This window comes from Oncorhynchus gorbuscha, linkage group LG19 (assembly GCF_021184085.1).
Source record: "Oncorhynchus gorbuscha isolate QuinsamMale2020 ecotype Even-year linkage group LG19, OgorEven_v1.0, whole genome shotgun sequence".
Classification (NCBI taxonomy): domain Eukaryota; kingdom Metazoa; phylum Chordata; class Actinopteri; order Salmoniformes; family Salmonidae; genus Oncorhynchus; species Oncorhynchus gorbuscha.
The window spans coordinates 52,431,411-52,455,534 of NC_060191.1; the positions used below are offsets into that span (position 1 = coordinate 52,431,411).

At 41.7% G+C, this 24,124-nt stretch overlaps 1 protein-coding gene across 4 annotated transcripts in view; it reads left to right on the forward strand.

The window, feature by feature from the left end:
• Positions 1-24,124, forward strand: part of LOC124005788 (cell adhesion molecule 1-like) — a 181,903-nt gene that overhangs the window by 83,345 nt on the left and 74,434 nt on the right. The window lies entirely within an intron of this gene.

Consider the following 24,124-nt stretch of genomic DNA (forward strand, 5'->3'; position numbering starts at 1 on the left):
GCTAGCTGCTTTAGTGGGCAGGACAAGCAAACAATACAAGAGCTTGTTGTGTACTGTGTGTTTCTGTCCTCAAATAAGAATTAAGCTTCATAAGAAGACCTGGTAAGTCTCTGTTTGTTCCACAGTAACAGGGATAAGAAGCTAATGGTGTGTTCTGATGCTGAGTCGTCCAGCCAGCGCTGACCAGCAGAGTAGTTGCAGCGTGACTCTTCCCACCCCCTTCTGGTGGTTAGCTAACACTCCTCCTCCTTGGACCTTCTCCCCAGGACGATTCCATGATGGATGGTGGGATTGTTATTCAGCATTCCTGCGCTCCGCTCTGCTGCCAAACTCCTGTCTTCTCCGATGGCCATTGTTCTCCGGTCGACTGAAAGAGTCACCTTTAGCCGATTGAAATAAATGAGAGATGACCAAACTGAGACATTAATTACAAAGTTTATCTCCCAGCTGAAGTACACCAATAAAGGACTCTAATAAGGCATCCATCATAGCACCCATTCTGTATCTGGCTAAGGGCAGCGACCAGGGGTCAGGCCATGTGATGAATGAAAGTCAGTGGAGAAACCAGAGAGAGTAAGCAGAGATGCTGCTGTATACAAGCCTTCCAAGGCTACTCTCTGCCTTAGACCTCCCATTTTAAGAATACAATTTGGAAGCTGGAACAGCAGAATACAATTTATTTTGTTCTTGTATCTCTGGGGCTGATAGAGCAACTTTAGTGATAGACGGGGGGGGAAATGTGTTTTCCCCTGGAGCAGCGCAGAGTAACATTTCGTACTGCAACTGTCTTACAATATCTATTGCTTGGAAAGTAAAACACCCCTGGTTATGTCTTTTGCTAATTGTGAGTCATTGTGCAATGTACACACTTGTACTGTGCTGTTAGGTGTGTATCTATATAAGGTTAGTTTTCATTCAGAAGTTGTGTGAAGTATAAGACCTGTGTTAGCATTTTAGAATGTTTCTAGTTCTATCATTTTAATTGGCTGGTCAGGTGTTCAGACCAAGTGGTTCATGTCTCTCTCTATGCCTGTTTGCCTTAGCTAAACTGAGCTCAGGAGTACCCAGGTCTGACAAATTCAGTAAAGCTCAATAAAATCCTCTCTGCTCCTATAATTTCTCCATAAAAGTCAGAAAGGAGATAACTTCACCCAAATAAGTTGAGGTTCCGAAGATGCTGCAATGAGCTGATAGCCAGTATTCCTTTTGCCTCTTTATTTCTATGAGCTGCAGACCATTTTTGGGGGTTATTTTGATATTGGCTCACTGGTAGCACAAGTGCGTCTAAGAAAGAAGGTTATTACTGTACATGTAAAAGAGTGCACAAACACTGTGGTCAAATACCTGTACTAACATACTGTAAACAACATACTTAATGAGTATACACTACATACTAAACTTAGAAAAAAAAGAAACATCCTCTTACTCTCAAAAGAGTTTGTTAGTAAACTTAACATGTGTAAATATTTGTATGAACATAACATGATTCAACAACTGAGACATAAACTGAACAAGTTCCACGGACATGCGACTAACAGAATTGGAATAATGTGTCCCTGAACAAAGGGGGGGGTCAAAATCAGAAGTAACAGTCAGTATCTGGTATGGCCACCAGCTGCATAGAGTACTGCAGTGCATCTCCTCCTCATCGACTGCACCAGATTTGCCAGTTCTTGCTGGGAGATGTTACCCCACTCTTTCACCAAGGCCCCTGCAAGTTCCCAGACATTTCGGGGGGAACCGCCCTAGCCCTCACCTTCCGATCCAACAGGTCCCAGACGTGCTCAATGGGATTGAGATCCGGGCTTTTCGCTGGCCATGACAAAACACTGACATTCCTGTCTGCAGGAAATCATGCACAGAACAAGCAGTATGGCTGGTGGTATTGTCATGATGGAGGGTCATGTCAAGATGAGCCTGCAGGAAGGGTACCACATGAGGGAGGAGGATGTCTTCCCTGTAACGCACAGCGTTGAGATTGCCTGCAATGACAACAAGCTCAGTCCGATGATGCTGTAACACACCGCCCCAGACCATGACGGACCCTCCACCTGGTGAGACAAAACCGTGACTCGTCAGTGAAGAGCACTTTTTGCCAGTCCTGTCTGGTCCAGCGATGGTGGGTTTGCAAAATCCCTCTTTGCCATGCAAATGAACTGAATCCCCAAAAAACATTTCCACTGCATTTCAGCCCTGCCACATAAGGACCAGCTGACATCATGTCAGTGATTCTCTCGTTAACACAGGTGTGAGTGTTGACGAGGACAAGGCAGGAGATCACTCTGTCATGCTGATTGAGTTCAAATAACAGGCTGAAAGCTTCAAAAGGAGGGGGGTTCTTGGAATCATTGTTCTTCCTCTGTCATCCATTGGTTCCCTGCAAGGAAACACGTGCCGTCATCATTGCTTTGCACAAAAAGGGCTTCATAGGCAAGGATATTGCTGCCAGTAAGATTGCACCTAAATCAACCATTTATCAGATCATCAAGAACTTCAAGGAGAGCGGTTCAATTGTTGTGAAGAAGGCTTCAGGGCACCCAAGAAAGTCCAGCAAGAGCCAGGACCGTCTCCTAAAGTTGATTCAGCTGAGGGATCGGGGCACCACTAGTACAGGATCGGGGCACCACTTGTTTAGGAATGGCAGCAGGCAGGTGTGAGAGCATCTGCACGCAGTGAGGCAAAGACTTTTGGAGGATGGCCTGGTGTCAAGAAGAGCAGCAAAGAAGCCACTTCTCTCCAGGAAAAACATCAGGGACAAACTGATTTCTGCAAAAGGTACAGAGATTGGACTGCTGAGGACTGGGGTAAAGTCATTTTCTCTGATGAATCCCCTTTCCGATTGTTTGGGGCATCCGGAAAAAAGCTTGTCCGGAGAAGACAAGGTGAGCGCTACCATCAGTCCAGTGTTGTGCCAACAGCAAAGCATCCTGAGACCATTCATGTGTGGGGTTGCAGCCAAGGGAGTGGGCTCACTCACAATTTTGCCTAAGAACACAGCCATGAATAAAGAATGGTACCAACACATCCTCCAAGAACAACTTCTCCCAACCATCCAGGAACAGTTTGGTGATGAACAATGCTATTTCCAGCACGATGGAACACCTTGCCATAAGGCAAAAGTGATAACTAAGTGGTCGGGGAACAAAACATCGATATTTTGGGTCCATGGCCAGGAATCTCCCCAGACCTTAATCCCATTGAGAACTTGTGGTCAATCCTAAAGAGGCAGGTGGACAAACAAAACCCCCCAAATTCTGACCAACTCCAAGCATTGATTATGCAAGAATGGGCTGCCATCAGTCAGGATGTGGCCCAGAAGTTAATTGACAGCATGCCAGGGTGGATTGCAGAGGTCTTGAAAAAGAAAAACTGAAAGCGTGAACCACTGCTTTTAATCAGGGCAAGGCGACCGGTAACATGACCTGAATACAAACAGTGTAGCTATTCCCTCTGCAAGGCAATCAAACAAGCTAAGCATCAGTATAGAGACAAAGTAGAGTCACATATCAACGGCTCAGACACGAGAGGTATGTGGCAGGGTCTATAGTCAATCACGGACTACAAAAAGAAAACCATCCTTGACACGGACCACGATGTCCTTCTCCCAGACAAACTAAACAACTTCTTGGCTCGCTTTGAGGTCAATACAGTGCCAATGACACGGCCCGCTACCAAAACCTGTGGGCTCTCCTTCACCGCAGCCAACGTGAGTAAAGCATTTAAACATGTAAACCCTCGCAAGGCTGCAGGCCCAGAAGCAATGCGCAGACCAGCTGGCTGGTGTGTTTATGGTCATATTCAATCAGTCCTTATCCCAGTCTGCTGTTCCCACATGCTTCAAGAGGGACAGTTCCCAAGAAAGCTAAGGTACCTGAGCTAAATGATTATCACCCTGTAGCACTCACCTCTGTCATCATGAAGTGCTTTGAGAGACTAGTCAAGGATCATATCACCTCCACCCTATGTCAGGACCCAGTTACGAACCCGGGTCTCTGGAATGAGAAACAGTCACTTAACCAACTGAGCCACAAATAGTTGGCAGAACCCAGAAGATGAGGCAGACACAGCAGTACTTGAGACGGTGTATTTAATGAAGTAAAAAGTGAAGTTCTTCAGGAAAACATGTAACTCCACAACCTCAAAAGGAATTCCACAAGAACAAAGGTAATCCTCCAAGACAAAAAGGTAAATCCACAAGGTGGAAGGTATAGCACAAAAATCCTCAAAAAATCCTCAAAAACAAACAAACAAGAACAAAAAACAGAATTCCACAAGAGAGTCCACCGGGATCAACAAGAGTTCACAGAGTACTAGGGCTGGGTGCTAACATACAAACACAGAGCAAAGGACTGAGGAAAACAAAGGGTTTAAATACAATCAGGGGAAACGAGGCACAGGTGCAAATAATAATGGGGATCAAGGGAAAACAAAAGGTCAAAAGGCACAATGGGGGCATCTAGTGACCAAAAACCGGAACAACCCTGGCCAAATCCTGACACCCTACCTGACACCCTAGACCCACTCCAATTTGCTTACCGCCCCAATAGGTCCACAGACGCAATCGCAATCATACTGCCCACTGCCCTAACCCACCGGACAAGAGGAATACCTATGTATTTAACACCATAGTACCCTCCAAACTCATTAAGCTCGGGACTCTGGGTCTCAATCCCTCCCTGTGCAACTGGGTCCTGGACTTCCTGACGGCCCGCCCCCAGGTGGTGAGGGTAGGAAACAACATCTCCACCCCGTTCATCCTCAACACTGGGGCCCCACAAGGGTGCGTTCTCAGCCCTCTCCTGTACTCCTGTACTGCGTGGGCATGCACGCCACCAACTCAATCATCAAGTTTGCAGGCAACATTACAGTGGTAGGCTTGATTACCAACAACGACGAGACGGCCTACAGGGAGGAGGTGAGGGCCCTCAGAGTATGGTGTCAGGAAAACAACCTCACACTCAACGCCAACAAAACAATGGAGATGATTGTGGACTTTAGGAAACAGCAGAGGGTGCACGACGGGACAGTAGTGGAGAAGGTGGTAAGTTCCTCGGCGTATACATCACGGACAAACTGAAATGGTCCACCCACACAGACAGCGTGGTGAAGAAGGCGCAACAGCAGCTCAGGAGGTTGAAGAAATTTGGCTTGTCACCAAAAACACTCACAAGCTTCTACATCAAAGCAGGGACCGAGAGACTGAAAAATAGCTTCTATCACAAGGTCATTAGACTGTTAAACAGCCACCACTAACATTGAGTCGCTGCTGCCATACATGTAAAAAATGTATCACTAGCAACTTTAAACAATGCCACTTAATATAATGTTGACATACCTTACATTACTCATCTCATATGTATATACTGTACTCTATACCATCTACTGCATCTTGTCTATGCCGTTCTGTACCATCACACATTCATGTATCTTTATGTACATATTCTTCATCCCTTTACACTTGTGTGTATAAGGTAGCTGTTGTGAAATTGTTAGGTTAGATTACTCGTTGGTTATTACTGCATTGTCTGAACTAGAAGCACAAGCATTTCGCTACACTCGCATTAACATCTACTAACCATGTGTATGTGACAAATAACATTTGATTTGATTTGATTTTGACATCTCCTCTGCTGCACCAGTAAGATTGCACCAGCTGTCTCCCGTTTGCTTTCTCATGTCTTCTTTCTTTGTTAACATTTTATCATCTGTCTGATAGCGGCATAACCTGAGGCCATGCTCTGAGCTCTGAGCTCTGAGTCCAGCCACGGAGGCACTATTGGCCTATGTTGCCAGCCACAGAGAGATTTGCCAGTACTTTAAAGTTACAGGAATCCTTTTTGTATATTGCCAGATGATAAATTAAGTAACTTTATTTATGACAAAGTAATATCATAGAAAATAATATAGAAGTACTCTGCTTTATTAGACTCTTGCTAAGAGTGTAATAAGTGCAACTTATTGAGTGTTGTTTGAGCTGAGAAGTTTAAGAGGATAGCTCGAGAAGCTCTTATTTTCTTCATGCTCTCCAAGACTCAATAACCTGCCTAATACCATGATCTTATCTGTGAGGTATGAGAGCTATGTGTTGAGTGTAGTTCTATCTGGAAAAAAAGTAATTATAATTCATTATAAAAGTAATTATATTGTGATCACTCTTTGGTTGGGGGCTGATTAAATGGATGAGGAAGGAATCTGTGCCATACAGAGCTTCTGAAGTTAAAGGGATACTTCGGAATTTTGGCAATGTGGCCCTTTATCCACTTCCACAGAGTCAGATGAACTTGTGGATACCATTTTAATGTCTCTGCACTTGAAGGAAGTTGCTAACTAGAGCTAGCGCAATTGCTAATTAATCTGCTGGAACATACCCATAGACTTCCGGTCATTGTGCTAATGCTAGATAGCATTGGCTCGCAAAACTACTTCTAACTTCCTTCGTATTGAGCACAGAGACATACAAATTGTATCAACGAGTTAATCTGACTCTGCAGAAGTAGATAATTAGCATTGCCAAAATCCCGAATATCCCTTTAAGTCAAGGCTATGGGCTGTGCAGAAGAAATAAAATGCAATCCCATTAGAGCTGATTAAAGCAAATGTTTCTGATATAAAACTGCTCCTTTTAATCACATACCAGGGTGTTCTCATGCACACTGTGTATCGCACAAGCTGGAAAACACATTTATCAGTTTAAAAAATGACCACCACACCACCACACATTATGCAAAACAACAGCTTTCCCTATCATATGCAAAACAGGCTTTTTACTCATAAAGATCCATTATTCACTTACTTGCTTGCATATCCAATTACAAAATGCACTTCCCTCATTCGGACAATCATAGGCCCTAATGAAAAATCTTAGAGGTATAAATTAGTAACAGCAGAGGGTAACATAACTTATCTTTTCATGTTACTTTAATGTTTGTCATTGATTACTTTCTGTGTAGTACACCGCATCTGAAAACTTCCTGTGATCTGAGATATGGGTCGTGATCACTTCCTGTTTTGTGCTCTGCCAACTGACTCTGTGCTGCGACTTATCTGGGATCCACTGTTCCCCGTCCCTGGGCCCGGCGCCAAGGGCATCATGTACCTACACACCGAGATGTCTGCGATAACTTTCTGGGGAGTGAGCTATGTCTCTGACTACTTCCTGTGGAGTGAGATATGTCTGTGACAACTTCCTGTAGTGTGAGCTATGTCTGTGACAACTTCCTGTAGAGCTGAATGTGAATGTGATACAGTAACAGATGCCAATTCTGCTCTTCCCTGGCTCTCACCTTGGTATGGTTATTTTCAGAACACTGGCAAAAGAGATATTTAAATCTGTACTGTTGATCAGGATAACATAAGCTTATAGTGGAGCTTTTTAACTTGACTACACTATCAGAATAGCTCAAATCTCTTCACCAATGCACACTGCTAAGTTTCCATATGACCCTTCCACATATTAAAGTATGTATTGAAGGAAACCTGAATAGTGGGAGGCCCTACATGTTAGGACATAAATCAATGTTGGCCGTCCTTCCCTGCCAGTGCAGTGGTACTGTAGGTAATACTGTGGCCTAGCCTAAGCTGTGTGTCTGTCTGCCCAGGGCAAGGTGTCATGTTGTAGCCTTAGCTGAGGAAACTTCCCCAGCTCATCAGTCATGGAGCAGAGCTAAAGCTAAACCTCTGGATTTTTTGCTGAAGACTTTAAGAATGCTCAGGTGAAAGGTCATACGTAGAATCAGAAAGCCTGTGGGGAAAATCTCATTTGATTTTGAGTTAAACTCAGAGTAAGGCTGTGTGTGTTTCTGTGGAAACAGTGCCTGAAGCCTTGGTTTCCTGCCAGTTTGAACCTGGCATTGCATGTGCGCTCAGCGTGCAATTCATTTCTAGGCTAGCAGATTTAAATATCCACCTCAAGTTCACACTTCACTCAGCTGTGATGGCATTATTTTATGGGGATTAGAAGTAAAAATGTAGCTGTGCATTTTGTTTGGTTACATTTTTCATACATTTCTTTGGGATGATGCCAAAAAAAACAAAAGCAGAATTTAGATGCAATTACTGCTCTAGTATTTTCCAAAGTAATGAATGGACTGTGTTTGTGCTTTTCAGTTTGTTGAATAATGCATATTGGAATGACTGTGACGTGAAAAAAATGCATTCAGTTAAAATTCTAAACAGGATTGCAATCACGAGGAAGTATTTGATGGTGGAGATGTTGACAAGACAAGTGTTTGTTCATTGGGTTGTAATAATCTGTAATCAGAGCACAGTAAATGTGTTTTCCATCAGTCTGTTTTCTAGCGCAGATAGATTTGAAAAATTGCTCCAGGACTCCGATCAAACACCGGACTCAATTGTATTAGCACAGTTTGTAAACAGTGTTTAACTGTGTAATCAAAATCCTTTTCAGACACAATAAAAGCAAAACGTATTATCCTGTTTGGATTTGGAGGTAATGGGGCTTGTAGCTTCAAGCCACATCACTGCTACACCTGTAGGTTTATATGTACTATACTCTATGTCCACTCACATCCACTCACAGAGGTGGGAGTGTGTTACAAGGACAGCTCAGAAGTTCACGTCACTGGCTGTTGTCCTTTACTGTTGTCTTAGAAAAGGGGTCAACCTGAGTGACACGTTGTCATGTTGTGGATCAAATGCTGCGATGTGTTCCAAATGCCACTCTATTCTCTAATGGACAACGTGGTGCACATAGTGGACACAGACCAAAAGAAGTTCACTATATAAGAAAAGGGTGCCATTTGGGATGCAGCCCTGGTCTAGGCCCTGAAGGGTCTCAACCTGTAGTATCCACTCAAACAATGTACTGTAGGTCATCTTTGGCAGTGTAGAGGGTAGTAGAGCCAATTCAAGCCAAGATGCCTAAAACAGAAAGCGCCTGAGGCTGAGGTTGGCTGGGGGATGAGATGATTCACAGTCTAAGATCCAGCTCTCATCTTCAGGGAACAAATTAGGAAATGAAGTCCATTTGCTATTGTTTCAATCCTATTGTATAGCCTATCTACTATAGAGTGCAGACATGTATCAGACATCAGTGGAAAAATCAATTACAAAGGCACTTTATGTGTACATCTACACACTCCATTTAAACTCTTTGGAGGTGTACTGTAGCGTAGCCTATAGGTGCAAAACAATGGTGAGTGTATTACACATGCTCTACAACATCCGTAGAGTATGACACTACCTCACACAGGAAGTGGCGCAGCTCCTACTCCAGGCTCTTGTCATCTCTCATCTGGACTACTGCAACTCGCTGTTGGCTGGGCTCCCCGCTACTGGCATCAAACCACTGAAAATAATAAATTAAATAAACTAAAGTTTAAAAAAAATAATAATAATAAAATACAATAAATATACAAGTGGAACCAGCTTCCTCCTAAAGCTAGGACAGTAAAGTCCCTGCCCATCTTACAAAAACATCTAAAACCCTAGCCCTTCATAGAGTATCTTAAATAATCCCATGGGACCTCCCCTCGCAACCCTTCCTAATAAATGCTTATCGTGAACTAATGCTCACACTTGAGAGTTCACTCTGTCTGGATTATAGAAGACTTCAGTCTGGACCAGCAAGTCAGTTGTAAACCCATGTTTTGTGTCCTGAATGGCAGGGCTCTGGTCAAAAGGCATGCACTTTGTAGGGAATAGGGTGCCATTTGGGATACTACCATGCTCTTCCCACCCCTGGTGGGAAGAAAAGAATACTAATACTGAGGCAGGACTTTTCTCTGTGGGTTTCTGCTGCATGGGGGCTATTACAGTTAGACAAGGCTAGTTTGATGAGTAGAATTGTTTTAATTTGGCACTGTACTGAAACTGTAAGAATTGTCAGATACATTTAGATATGTGTGTGGAATATGTAACGACAACTTCCAATTTAATTAAATGGCAAAGATCTGCTAATTTTTCATATTAGATTGATTGCGAATGCATTGTAAGAGCCATTTGTTGTGGCGAACTAGTGCACTTGAACTTTCCATGGAGAGTGTTTTATTTACACAGGAGCGTGGTGGCCACTTTGCAAGCACACCAGCTCTGCTGAGAGGAGAGAGTACATTACATTCATCTGAATAATGAGCTATCACATCAAATAAATACATCTACAAGAACAATCATGTATTTTAATAAGAAATGCTTAAGGCTGTTGAAATGAAAAATTACCTCTCAGAAGTCCTACACTATAAAATAAATCTGAAGTTGATTTTAATAATTGATCAGTGAGAAAGTTCTTGGAGAGAAGAGAGCTTTGCTGATAAGCAGCATAATTGTTTTTTAGGGTTTGAATCGCAAAATCCTATTGATCGTCTTTGAATAACGCTTAGTGGAAGAGTCTCAGACTTAGGGATTGTTTATGGATCGTTGTTGACCTTAGCATGCCCTTGGATATTGTGTTTAAGACTGAAATTGGCTGCCAAATCTGCAGATGATAAACCCAAAGAGACAGCAAACTATAGAGTGGAGAGATTTAGCTGCTCTCAGCTTTATTTTAAGCCAACAAACACATACATCATCATCAGGAACAAGTAGCCTAGCACTAGGCAGCTTCACCCTCAGGAGGGTCTCATGTTCTCATTCGTCACTGTTGATTGAACATGAACGCTTCAAATCACACGAGAGAGAAAATGAAAGTGGGAATTTAGCTGAAAGATTTGGTGAATGGAGTGTGTGTCAACAAATAACGTATCTATTTTAGAAATAATGTTTTAGATGGTATTTGATCCCTCTATGAGGTCTGGAATGCTCAGACTCAATCTCCTTGCCATTATGCTCTCATATGTTGATGCAGAAGAGATCTGCCAGCAGAATTATAGAGGTTTGGGGTAAAAATATAAAAAAAGCTAACTGAAAGCCGAGCAGTTATTGAACAGCTGTGGCTCTTGAACACAACACAGGAATACTCAATGCCCTCCCCTCACCATTAACCCCAAGGGAGAACTTCTGTTATGGTACAGACATCAAATCATCAAGTAGTCATCTCTCCTTTAGATACTATGCTGTCCCTCTCTAGTATAATCTATCCTAACAATCTGCTTTCTGCTTATTTGCTGAGGACAAGATGTCCAGAAAGAGCCAGAATGCTTTATGAAGTGGACTCTTTTCGCTCCACTGCCAAACCAACGTACAACACTCTGAGATTCCAATCAAACGGAAATGGAAATTTGAGCAGCTTAAGATGAAGCACTCCCCCCCCCCCAAGAGCTTGTTAGTACTCTGCCAAATGAGTGTTTCTCATTTCCATTGCAACTGCATCATGGGTATACTGGCATATGATTATAGTGTCACTGCGATATAGTGTCACTGAGTAGTTTCACTCCTACATGATATACTTTTAAATTGTTAAAACTGCCTGTTTGAACAATTTAACATCCCGTCAAAATGAGGTGGGCATACTGTAGATGCTGACACAAGTGACTCTTCACAATAAGTTCCATCTTGCATTTTCAAAGCTTTTGTCCTCTATTTATTGATGTGTTTCCATCCTCAGAAGACACGTTGCTTTTCTTTCTACTGCACCTGGAAGACTAATGGAGATTTTACCTCCACTGCAAGTCAATACTTTTTGATGTAGCTGTATTCAGTTTATTTATGGGTAAAGCAGTTCACTGTCAGAGAGATGCACCTTTCAAAACCCGCTGTGAGAAGAAACTCAAAGAGTTTGAAGGCAAAGACAAAGGAGGGAAGTGATGAAAGAGTGAGACATTCAGTGGAACAGCTAAAAACAACAAGGTAGAAAACATGGTAGATTTCAGTTTATGGAGGAGTTGTAACTTTAAAACGGCTGCCGATGCTTAATGATAATGATATATTCATGAGCAGTGTTCATGAGCAGAGTTCTTCCTTCTCTTGGTTTAGGCCATATCAACATATAGCTACTCTAGGTTCTCTACATACATATCAGTATTTAATCAGTGTGCAGCACACAAATGTACAGTGTGGCTGAAGAGTTATGCAGTCAGTGTATATTTAAATCATATGTTCCTGAATGATCCTAACATCCATGTGTCCCCAAGTACTCACCAGTTCCTGGGTGAGTGGGCGTGCATTTTAAGGTGTGATTTAAGGGACCTAGAATTAACAGTGGATTACAGGTGACTAGGAGGCTTGTGTGCATCTCTTTCCTGTGTCTCTCTTTGGGTCTGCATCACACACACTGCCTTTGAAGTGGTGTCACTTTTAAAATATCTCAGTTCTCTCATGTTTAACCATGGGGGTTAGAGTCGTTCCGGGATTTGGGAAAAATGTAAGGAGATGAAAGCTAACAATGTGAGCACCCCTTTGGAAAGAGTTTTCCAAATAATTAATAATGACTTGTTAGAACAAGAGATGAACAGCAGTTCAGACTGTAAGGACTGATCTTAGTTCAGTCGCTGTATGATCAATGTACAGAGGTAATGAACTGAATGAGAGGCAGAGCCAGATAGATGCTGCTCTGTCTTTGCTGTATAGTACCACAGTGCTCGCTACAGTAGACTGACTAACTGTATAGTACCACAGTGCTCGCTACAGTAGACTGACTAACTGTATAGTACCACAGTGCTCGCTACAGTAGACTGACTAACTGTAGTACTGACTAACTAACTGTATAGTACCACAGTGCTCACTACAGTAGACTGACTAACTGTATAGTACCACAGTGCTCGCTACAGTAGACTGACTAACTGTATAGTACCACAGTGCTCACTACACTAGACTGACTAACTGTATAGTACCACAGTGCTCGCTACAGTAGACTGACTAACTGTATAGTACCACAGTGCTCGCTACAGTGACACTACTAACTGTATAGTACACAGTAGACTGACTAACTGTATAGTACCACAGTGCTCGCTACAGTAGACTGACTAACTGTATAGTACCACAGTGCTCGCTACAGTAGACTGACTAACTGTATAGTACCACAGTGCTCACTACAGTAGACTGACTAACTGTAGACTGACTAACTGTACTAGTACCACAGTGCTCGCTACAGTAGACTGACTAACTGTATAGTACCACAGTGCTCACTACACTAGACTGACAACTGTATAGTAGACTGACTGAACTGTATAGTATTACAGTGCTCGCTACAGTAGACTGACTAACTGTATAGTACCACAGTGCTCGCTACAGTAGACTGACTAACTGTATAGTATTACAGTGCTCGTGCTCGCTACAGTAGACTGACTAACTGTATAGTACCACAGTGCTCGCTACAGTAGACTGACTAACTGTATAGTACCACAGTGCTCGCTACAGTAGACTGACTAACTGTATAGTACCACAGTGCTCGCTACAGTAGACTGACTAACTGTATAGTATTACAGTGCTCGCTACAGTAGACTGACTAACTGTATAGTACCACAGTGCTCGCTACAGTAGACTGACTAACTGTATAGTACCACAGTGCTCGCTACAGTAGACTGGCTAACTGTATAGTACCACAGTGCTCGCTACACTAGACTGACTAACTTTAGTACCACATTACTAGTAACACTAGATTGATTGACTGTATAGTACTAAATTACTAGTAACACTAGATTGATTTACTGTATAGTACTACATTACTAGTAACACTAGATTAATTGACTGAATAGTACCACAGTACTCGTTACAGTAGACTGACTAACAGTATAGTACCACATTACTAGCTACACTAGAATGATTGACTGTACAGTACTAAATTACTAGTAACACTAGATTGATTTACTGTATAGTACCACAGTACTAGCTACACTAGATTGACTGACTGTATAGTAATATAGTGCTCGCTACAGTAGACTGACTAACTGTATAGTACCACAGTGCTCGCTACACTAGACTGACTAACTGTATAGTATTACAGTGCTCGCTACACTAGACTGACTAACTGTATAGTATTACAGTGCTCGCTACACTAGACTGACTAACTGTATAGTACCACAGTGCTCGCTACAGTAGACTGACTAACTGTATAGTACCACAGTGCTAGTTACACTAGATTGACTGACTGTATAGTATTACAGTGCTCGCTACACTAGACTGACTAACTGTATAGTATTACAGTGCTCGCTACACTAGACTGACTAACTGTATAGTATCACAGTGCTCGCTACAGTAGACTGACTAACTGTATAGTACCACATTGCTCGCTACACTAGACTGACTAACTGTATAGTATTACAGTGCTCGCTACACTAGACTGACTAACTGTATAGTATTACAGTGCTCGCTACACTAGACTGACTAACTGTATAGTATTACAGTGCACGCTACACTAGACTGACTAACTGTATAGTACCACAGTGCTCACTATAGTAGACTGACTAACTGTATAGTATCACAGTGCTCGCTACAGTAGACTGACTAACTGTATAGTACCACATTGCTCACTACAATAGACTGACGAACTGTATAGTATTACAATGCTCGCTACACTAGACTGACTAACTGTATAGTATTACAGTGCTCGCTATACTAGACTGACTAACTGTATAGTATTACAGTGCTCGCTACACTAGACTGACTAACTGTATAGTACCACAGTGCTAGTTACACTAGATTGACTGACTGTATAGTATTACAGTGCTCGCTACAGTAGACTGACTAACTGTATAGTACCACAGTGCTCGCTACACTAGACTGACTAACTGTATAGTATTACAGTGCTCGCTACACTAGACTGACTAACTGTATAGTATTACAGTGCTTGCTACACTAGACTGACTAACTGTATAGTATTACAGTGCTAGCTACACTAGACTGACTAACTGTATAGTACCACAGTGCTCGCTACAGTAGACTGACTAACTGTATAGTATTACAGTGCTCGCTACACTAGACTGACTAACTGTATAGTACCACAGTGCTCGCTACACTAGACTGACTAACTGTATAGTACCACAGTGCTAGTTACACTAGATTGACTGACTGTATAGTACCACAGTGCTCGCTACACTAGACTGACTGACTGTATAGTATTACAGTGCTCGTTACACTAGACTGACTAACTGTATAGTATTACAGTGCTCGCTACAGTAGACTGACTAACTGTATAGTACCACAGTGCTCGCTACACTAGACTGACTAACTGTATAGTATTACATTGCTCGCTACACTAGACTGACTAACTGTATAGTATTACAGTGCTCGCTACACTAGACTGACTAACTGTATAGTACCACAGTGCTCGCTACACTAGACTGACTAACTGTATAGTATTACAGTGCTCGCTACACTAGACTGACTAACTGTATAGTACCACAGTGCTCGCTACACTAGACTGACTAACTGTATAGTATTACAGTGCTCGCTACACTAGACTGACTAACTGTATAGTACCACAGTGCTCGCTACACTAGACTGACTAACTGTATAGTATTACAGTGCTCGCTACACTAGACTGACTAACTGTATAGTACCACAGTGCTCGCTACACTAGACTGACTAACTGTATAGTATTACAGTGCTCGCTACACTAGACTGACTAACTGTATAGTACCACAGTGCTCGCTACACTAGACTGACTAACTGTATAGTATTACAGTGCTCGCTACACTAGACTGACTAACTGTATAGTATTACAGTGCTCGCTACACTAGACTGACTAACTGTATAGTATTACAGTGCTCACTACACTAGACTGACTAACTGTATAGTATTACAGTGCTCGCTACACTAGACTGACTAACTGTATAGTACCACAGTGCTCGCTACACTAGACTGACTAACTGTATAGTATTACAGTGCTCGCTACACTAGACTGACTAACTGTATAGTACCACAGTGCTCGCTACACTAGACTGACTAACTGTATAGTATTACAGTGCTCGCTACACTAGACTGACTAACTGTATAGTATTACAGTGCTCGCTACACTAGACTGACTAACTGTATAGTACCTACACTAGACTGACTAACTGTATAGTATTACACTCGCTACACTAGACTGACTAACTGTATAGTATTACAGTGCTCGCTACACTAGACTGACTAACTGTATAGTATTACAGTGCTCGCTACACTAGACTGACTAACTGTATAGTATTACAGTGCTCGCTACACTAGACTGACTAACTGTATAGTATTACAGTGCTCGCTACACTAGACTGACTAACTGTATAGTACCACATTGCTCGCTACACTAGACTGACTAACTGTATAGTACCACAGTGCTCGCTACACTAGACTGACTAACTGTATAGTATTACAGTGCTCGCTACAGTAGACTGACTAACTGTATAGTACCACAGTGCTCGCTACACTAGACTGACTAACTGTATAGTATTACAGTGCTCGCTACACTAGACTGACTAACTGTATAGTACCACAGTGCTCGCTACACTAGACTGACTAACTGTATAGTATTACAGTGCTCGCTACACTAGACTGACTAACTGTATAGTACCACAGTGCTCGCTACACTAGACTGACTAACTGTATAGTATTACAGTGCTCGCTACAGTAGACTGACTAACTGTATAGTACCACAGTGCTCGCTACACTAGACTGACTAACTGTATAGTATTACAGTGCTCGCTACAGTAGACTGACTAACTGTATAGTACCACAGTGCTCGCTACACTAGACTGACTAACTGTATAGTACCACAGTGCTCGCTACAGTAGACTGACTAACTGTATAGTACCACAGTGCTAGTTACACTAGATTGACTGACTGTATAGTATTACAGTGCTTGCTACACTAGACTGACTAACTGTATAGTATTACAGTGCTCGCTACAGTAGACTGACTAACTGTATAGTACACAGGGCTAGTTACACTAGATTGACAGACTGTATACTACCACAGTACTAGCTACACTAGATTGATTGACTGTATATTATCATAGTACTAACTACACTTGATTGACTGAATGTATAGTAATATAGTGCTCGCTACTCTAGATTGACTGACTGTATAGTAATATAGTGCTCGCTACTCTAGATTGACTGACTGTATAGTACACAGGGCTAGTTACACTAGATTGACTGACTGTATAGTACCACAGGGATAGTTAAACTAGATTGACAGACTGTATACTACCACAGTACTAGCTACACTAGATTGACTGACTGTATAGTACCACAGTACTAGCTACACTTGATTGACTGACTGTATAGTAATACAGTGCTGACTAACTCTAGATCGACAGTGCTCGCTACACTAGACTGACTAACTGTATAGTACCACAGTGCTCGCTACACTAGACTGACTAACTGTATAGTACCACAGTGCTAGTTACACTAGATTGACTGACTGTATAGTACCACAGTGCTCGCTACACTAGACTGACTGACTGTATAGTATTATAGTGCTCGCTACACTAGACTGATTAACTGTATAGTATTACAGTGCTCGCTACAGTAGACTGACTAACTGTATAGTACCAATAGTGCTCGCTACACTAGACTGACTAACTGTATAGTATTACAGTGCTCGCTACACTAGACTGACTAACTGTATAGTATTACAGTGCTCGCTACACTAGACTGACTAACTGTATAGTATTACAGTGCTCGCTACAGTAGACTGACTAACTGTATAGTATTACAGTGCTCGCTACACTAGACTGACTAACTGTATAGTACCACATTGCTCGCTACACTAGACTGACTAACTGTATAGTACCACAGTGCTCGCTACACTAGACTGACTAACTGTATAGTATTACAGTGCTCGCTACAGTAGACTGACTAACTGTATAGTACCACAGTGCTCGCTACACTAGACTGACTAACTGTATAGTATTACAGTGCTCGCTACACTAGACTGACTAACTGTATAGTACCACAGTGCTCGCTACACTAGACTGACTAACTGTATAGTATTACAGTGCTCGCTACACTAGACTGACTAACTGTATAGTACCACAGTGCTCGCTACACTAGACTGACTAACTGTATAGTATTACAGTGCTCGCTACAGTAGACTGACTAACTGTATAGTACCACAGTGCTCGCTACACTAGACTGACTAACTGTATAGTATTACAGTGCTCGCTACAGTAGACTGACTAACTGTATAGTACCACAGTGCTCGCTACACTAGACTGACTAACTGTATAGTACCACAGTGCTCGCTACAGTAGACTGACTAACTGTATAGTACCACAGTGCTAGTTACACTAGATTGACTGACTGTATAGTATTACAGTGCTTGCTACACTAGACTGACTAACTGTGATAACTGTATTACAGTGCTCGCTACAGTAGACTGACTAACTGTATAGTACACAGGGCTAGTTACACTAGATTGACAGACTGTATACTACCACAGTACTAGCTACACTAGATTGATTGACTGTATATTATCATAGTACTAACTACACTTGATTGACTGAATGTATAGTAATAGATTGATTGACTGTATATTATCATAGTACTAACTACACTTGATTGACTGACTGTATAGTAATATAGTGCTCGCTACTCTAGATTGACTGACTGTATAGTACACAGGGCTAGTTACACTAGATTGACTGACTGTATAGTACCACAGGGATAGTTAAACTAGATTGACAGACTGTATACTACCACAGTACTAGCTACACTAGATTGACTGACTGTATAGTACCACAGTACTAGCTACACTTGATTGACTGACTGTATAGTAATACAGTGCTCGCTACTCTAGATCGACAGTGCTCGCTACACTAGACTGACTAACTGTATAGTACCACAGTGCTCGCTACACTAGACTGACTAACTGTATAGTACCACAGTGCTAGTTACACTAGATTGACTGACTGTATAGTACCACAGTGCTCGCTACACTAGACTGACTGACTGTATAGTATTATAGTGCTCGCTACACTAGACTGATTAACTGTATAGTATTACAGTGCTCGCTACAGTAGACTGACTAACTGTATAGTACCAATAGTGCTCGCTACACTAGACTGACTAACTGTATAGTATTACAGTGCTCGCTACACTAGACTGACTAACTGTATAGTATTACAGTGCTCGCTACACTAGACTGACTAACTGTATAGTACCACAGTGCTCGCTACACTAGACTGACTAACTGTATAGTATTACAGTGCTCGCTACACTAGACTGACTAACTATATAGTACCACAGTGCTCGCTACACTAGACTGACTAACTGTATAGTATTACAGTGCTCGCTACACTAGACTGACTAACTGTATAGTACCACAGTGCTCGCTACACTAGACTGACTAACTGTATAGTATTACAGTGCTCGCTACACTAGACTGACTAACTGTATAGTACCACAGTGCTCGCTACACTAGACTGACTAACTGTATAGTATTACAGTGCTCGCTACACTAGACTGACTAACTGTATAGTACCACAGTGCTCGCTACACTAGACTGACTAACTGTATAGTATTACAGTGCTCGCTACACTAGACTGACTAACTGTATAGTATTACAGTGCTCGCTACACTAGACTGACTAACTGTATAGTATTACAGTGCTCGCTACACTAGACTGACTAACTGTATAGTACCACAGTGCTCGCTACACTAGACTGACTAACTGTATAGTATTACAGTGCTCGCTACAGTAGACTGACTAACTGTATAGTACCACAGTGCTCGCTACACTAGACTGACTAACTGTATAGTATTACAGTGCTCGCTACAGTAGACTGACTAACTGTATAGTACCACAGTGCTCGCTACACTAGACTGACTAACTGTATAGTACCACAGTGCTCGCTACAGTAGACTGACTAACTGTATAGTACCACAGTGCTAGTTACACTAGATTGACTGACTGTATAGTATTACAGTGCTCGCTACACTAGACTGACTAACTGTATAGTATTACAGTGCTCGCTACAGTAGACTGACTAACTGTATAGTACACAGGGCTAGTTACACTAGATTGACAGACTGTATACTACCACAGTACTAGCTACACTAGATTGATTGACTGTATATTATCATAGTACTAACTACACTTGATTGACTGAATGTATAGTAATATAGTGCTCGCTACTCTAGATTGACTGACTGTATAGTAATATAGTGCTCGCTACTCTAGATTGACTGACTGTATACTACCACAGGGCTAGTTACACTAGATTGAAAGACTGTATACTACCACAGTACTAGCTACACAGATTGACTAACAGTCTAGTGCTAGTACCAGCTACTCTAGATTGACTGACTGTATAGTACACAGGGCTAGTTACACTAGATTGACTGACTGTATAGTAATATAGTGCTCGCTACTCTAGATTGACTGACTGTATAGTACACAGTGCTACTTACACTAGATTTACTGACTGTATAGTACACAGTGCTAGTTACACTAGATTGACTGACTGTATAGTACCACAGTACCAGCTAATCTAGATTGACTGACTGTACAGTACACAAGGCTAGTTACACTAGATTGACTGACTGTATAGTACCACAGTACCAGCTACTCTAGATTGACTGTCTGTATAGTACACCGTGCTAGTTACACTATATTGACTGACAGTATAGTACCACAGGGCTAGTTACACTAGATTGAAAGACTGTATACTACCACAGTACTAGCTACACTAGATTGACTGACTGTATAGTACACAATGCTAGTTACACTAGATTGACTGACTGTATAGTACCACAGTACCAACTACTCTAGATTGACTGACTGTATAGTACACAGGGCTAGTTACACTAGATTGACTGACTGTATAGTAATATAGTGCTCGCTACTCTAGATTGACTGACTGTATAGTACACAGTGCTAGTTACACTAGATTTACTGACTGTATAGTACACAGTGCTAGTTACACTAGATTGACTGACTGTATAGTACCACAGTACCAGCTAATCTAGATTGACTGACTGTATAGTACACAGGGCTAGTTACACTAGATTGACTGACTGTATACTACCACAGTACTAGCTACACTAGATTGACTGACTGTATAGTATCACAGTACTAGCTACACTTGATGACTGACTGTATAGTAATATAATGCTCGCTACTCTAGATTGACTGACTGTATAGTACACAGTGCTAGTTACACTAGATTGACTGACTGTATATTACCACAGTACTAGCTACACTTGATTGACTGACTGTATAGTAATGTAGTGCTCGCTACTCTAGATTGACTGACTGTATAGTAATATAGTTCTCACTGCACTAGATTGACTGACTGTATACTACCACAGTACTAGCTACTCTAGATTGACTGACTGTATAGTACCACAGTGCTCGCTACACTCGACTGACTAACTGTATAGTACAACAGTGCTAGTTACACTAGATTGACTGACTGTATAGTACCACAGTGCTAGTTACACTAGATTGACTGACTGTAAAGCACCACAGTGCTAGTTACAGTAGATTGACTGACTGTAAAGCACCACAGTGCTAGTTACAGTAGATTGACTGACTGTGTGCTTTGCTGCCTTAATGAGATTTACAGTATGTGAATAGTGTGGCGGTGGCTGATTCTGTATTCTGGATGAGTTGGCTAATTGTGCACAGTTCACATTTCCCCCAATCCCCTGGCTCCACTGATAGGGATTCATTTAGCCTTTATTTTCGCTCATTATATTGCCCTGTGTTATTGCCATACTGTATGTGGGGTATGTTCATCGTTGAAATTGACTCTGGTAATCTCATTAGATAATGAAGGCTGTTGCTCTATACCTCATTCATGAGAGAGAGAGAGAGAGAGAGAGAGAGAGAGAGAGAGAGAGAGAGAGAGAGAGAGAGAGAGAGAGAGAGAGAGAGAGAGAGAAGAGAGAGAGAGAGAGAGAGAGAGAGAGAGAGAGCACAAACTGGGCAATTTGGAACAATGAAATTAGTTTCGAAAATTAACTCCGTCTGAGTGTTATTGTTTTTGCAAGTGTTTATTTCAGACATGTAGATCCGTGTGTGATAAAAGTTCATTTACATTACGACACAGTATTTTGCATATATAATTTTTCTATCACGACCCCTTCCACCTAACTTCTGCTAAAATTCACTTACAAAAGAAATGCAAATGTGACATTTGGCCACCATATCAACTAGGTCGGTCATATTGAGGAGGAGGGGGAGTAGGGCAACATACAGACCTGTAGCTCAGAGGGTAATATTACCTACGTCTGTGCCTCTATCATACCCCATTCAGTTTACCCCAGGAAATCACAGTCTCTATTGCCTTCATGCAACGTTTCGTTTAACCTTGTGCACAAATCAAAGGTGAGCAACGGCTCCTGGGGATGTGGTTTCATTGTTGGGGCTGACTCACTGACTCATAGCCCAGCGAGCAGTGCACGGAGAGGAGAATCACAGAGAGAGCCACATCTCTGCCAAGAGCCAGGCAGGGCTTTCCAATACTGACTGTGGGGGCCGTGATGGGTCCAACACTTCAGTACAGAGCACTGATATAGAACCGCTGGCTGTTCACACTCTCATTCCCATGCCAGCCTCTGTCAGGTGCAAACAAACTGTGTCCTCCTAACCGTGACCTTGGTCCTCCTGTAATTGTCCCTCTCCCCCCTGTGCTTCTAAGAACAGTACAGCACAGCCTCTCTCAAACATAAAATAGAACAACCGATTAAACAACATTAGTCTCTATTTGTGACCTACTGGCTCGATTCGGTCTTATGTTGCAAAGTTTGAAATTGTGTTTTTTACATTGGATAAAAGGAGAGACTCAGAGCCAAAAAAGTTGAGGAACAATAGGAAAGTAATTTTGCTTTGAAAGTTGATCAACTTGTCAACCTATTTTTGAGAAAAAGGCCATTGAATGTTTTGGTACACCTACCGGAGAGTTCTTCTTTGTCTGCACCCATTCAGCATCGTTCACACCCTGTTAAGCCTTAGCCACACCCATCTCATTAAATATTCACAAGTGAGACCATGTGCTAAACAGAGTGAGTATGGTAGTATACTAAACAACCAAAGATTTCAAGACTAAAGACTGTTTATACTATGTCTTTCGACATGTCTGTAGACAGTTGTCGCAGTGACATCATGAACATTCTATTGTCGTTCTAAATCAATCTTGTCATTGTCGCTATGAAAACGTATAAACACAAAAACTACAGGCTGCATGACATCAGCAGTCTGGTGGTCCAAAATAGCATAACTGGTATATTTTAAAACCAATAAACCCATCTGTTTAAAAATGTATTTAGTATATGTCAATCAATCTAGTAAACCAGGCAATTAAAAGCAACTTTCTAAACAATGTTTTGGTTTCTAGCTTGTTAGCTAGCTAGCTAATGTTAAGTTAGCTGGCTAGCCAGTTCAAATAATCAAACGTCTTAACTTTAGCTAATTTGTGAAATGTTTACTTACATAGTGGAGTCTTTTGTTTAGACATGTAGCTAGCTAGTTAGCTAAACAATTAACCATAATCCCAACTCTTTTCAATACTACCCTGCATGAATCTGCAGGTAGCTAACCAACTAGGTTCAATGTTAGCTAGCTAGCTAAAATTAGGCTATAACTAGCAATGCAAATGTCTCTGAGATAAGAATAATATTACTACACATATCCTACACGTAGCGAGCCAGCCAGCTAACATTAGCTAGCTAACAGTACACTTTAAATTGCAATGAAAATGACTTTCTCACCAAATTAGAAACACATCAAATCTGAAAATGTAGCTAGCTAGTCTCTCTTGCCTATATACATGGATGAACGCTTCACCCTCTTTATCACGGATGCCATGGTTGCCCTTAGTTTGAAGATGTAATCCGTAGACAGGTGTTTTATACAACAGCCTTCTGTGTGTTCTCTTTTCAACTCCCTCCGTAAATGTATTTGTATGCCTAGGATCTGTACTGTGTTCAGTTGTATGTTGAGGTTTATATTTTCATATTGAGACTTATTTGAAGATGATAATGTGCATATGCACAGTAATAGATGTTATCATCGGGCAGTGTGTCTGTAAAGACAAAATAAGTTCCAGTGAGGGAATGTAGAGCTAACAGGCTCTGAGTCACAGAGGAGCATCTCTGCCGATGCTGTTTGTTTAATGGCGACTGTTTGATGATGTGTGCTGATGTCTGATGCCTCCTGTCTGATGGCTAATGCTGGGAGTCTGATAAAATCTGTGTGATGCATTCTATATCTCTGCTGGAAGATCTATGTGATGGCTATTTCACGAATGACCTCTCTGAGCAAACAATAAAATGAGTTCACCTGAAATCCAGTTCAGTTGTGCCAATAACCT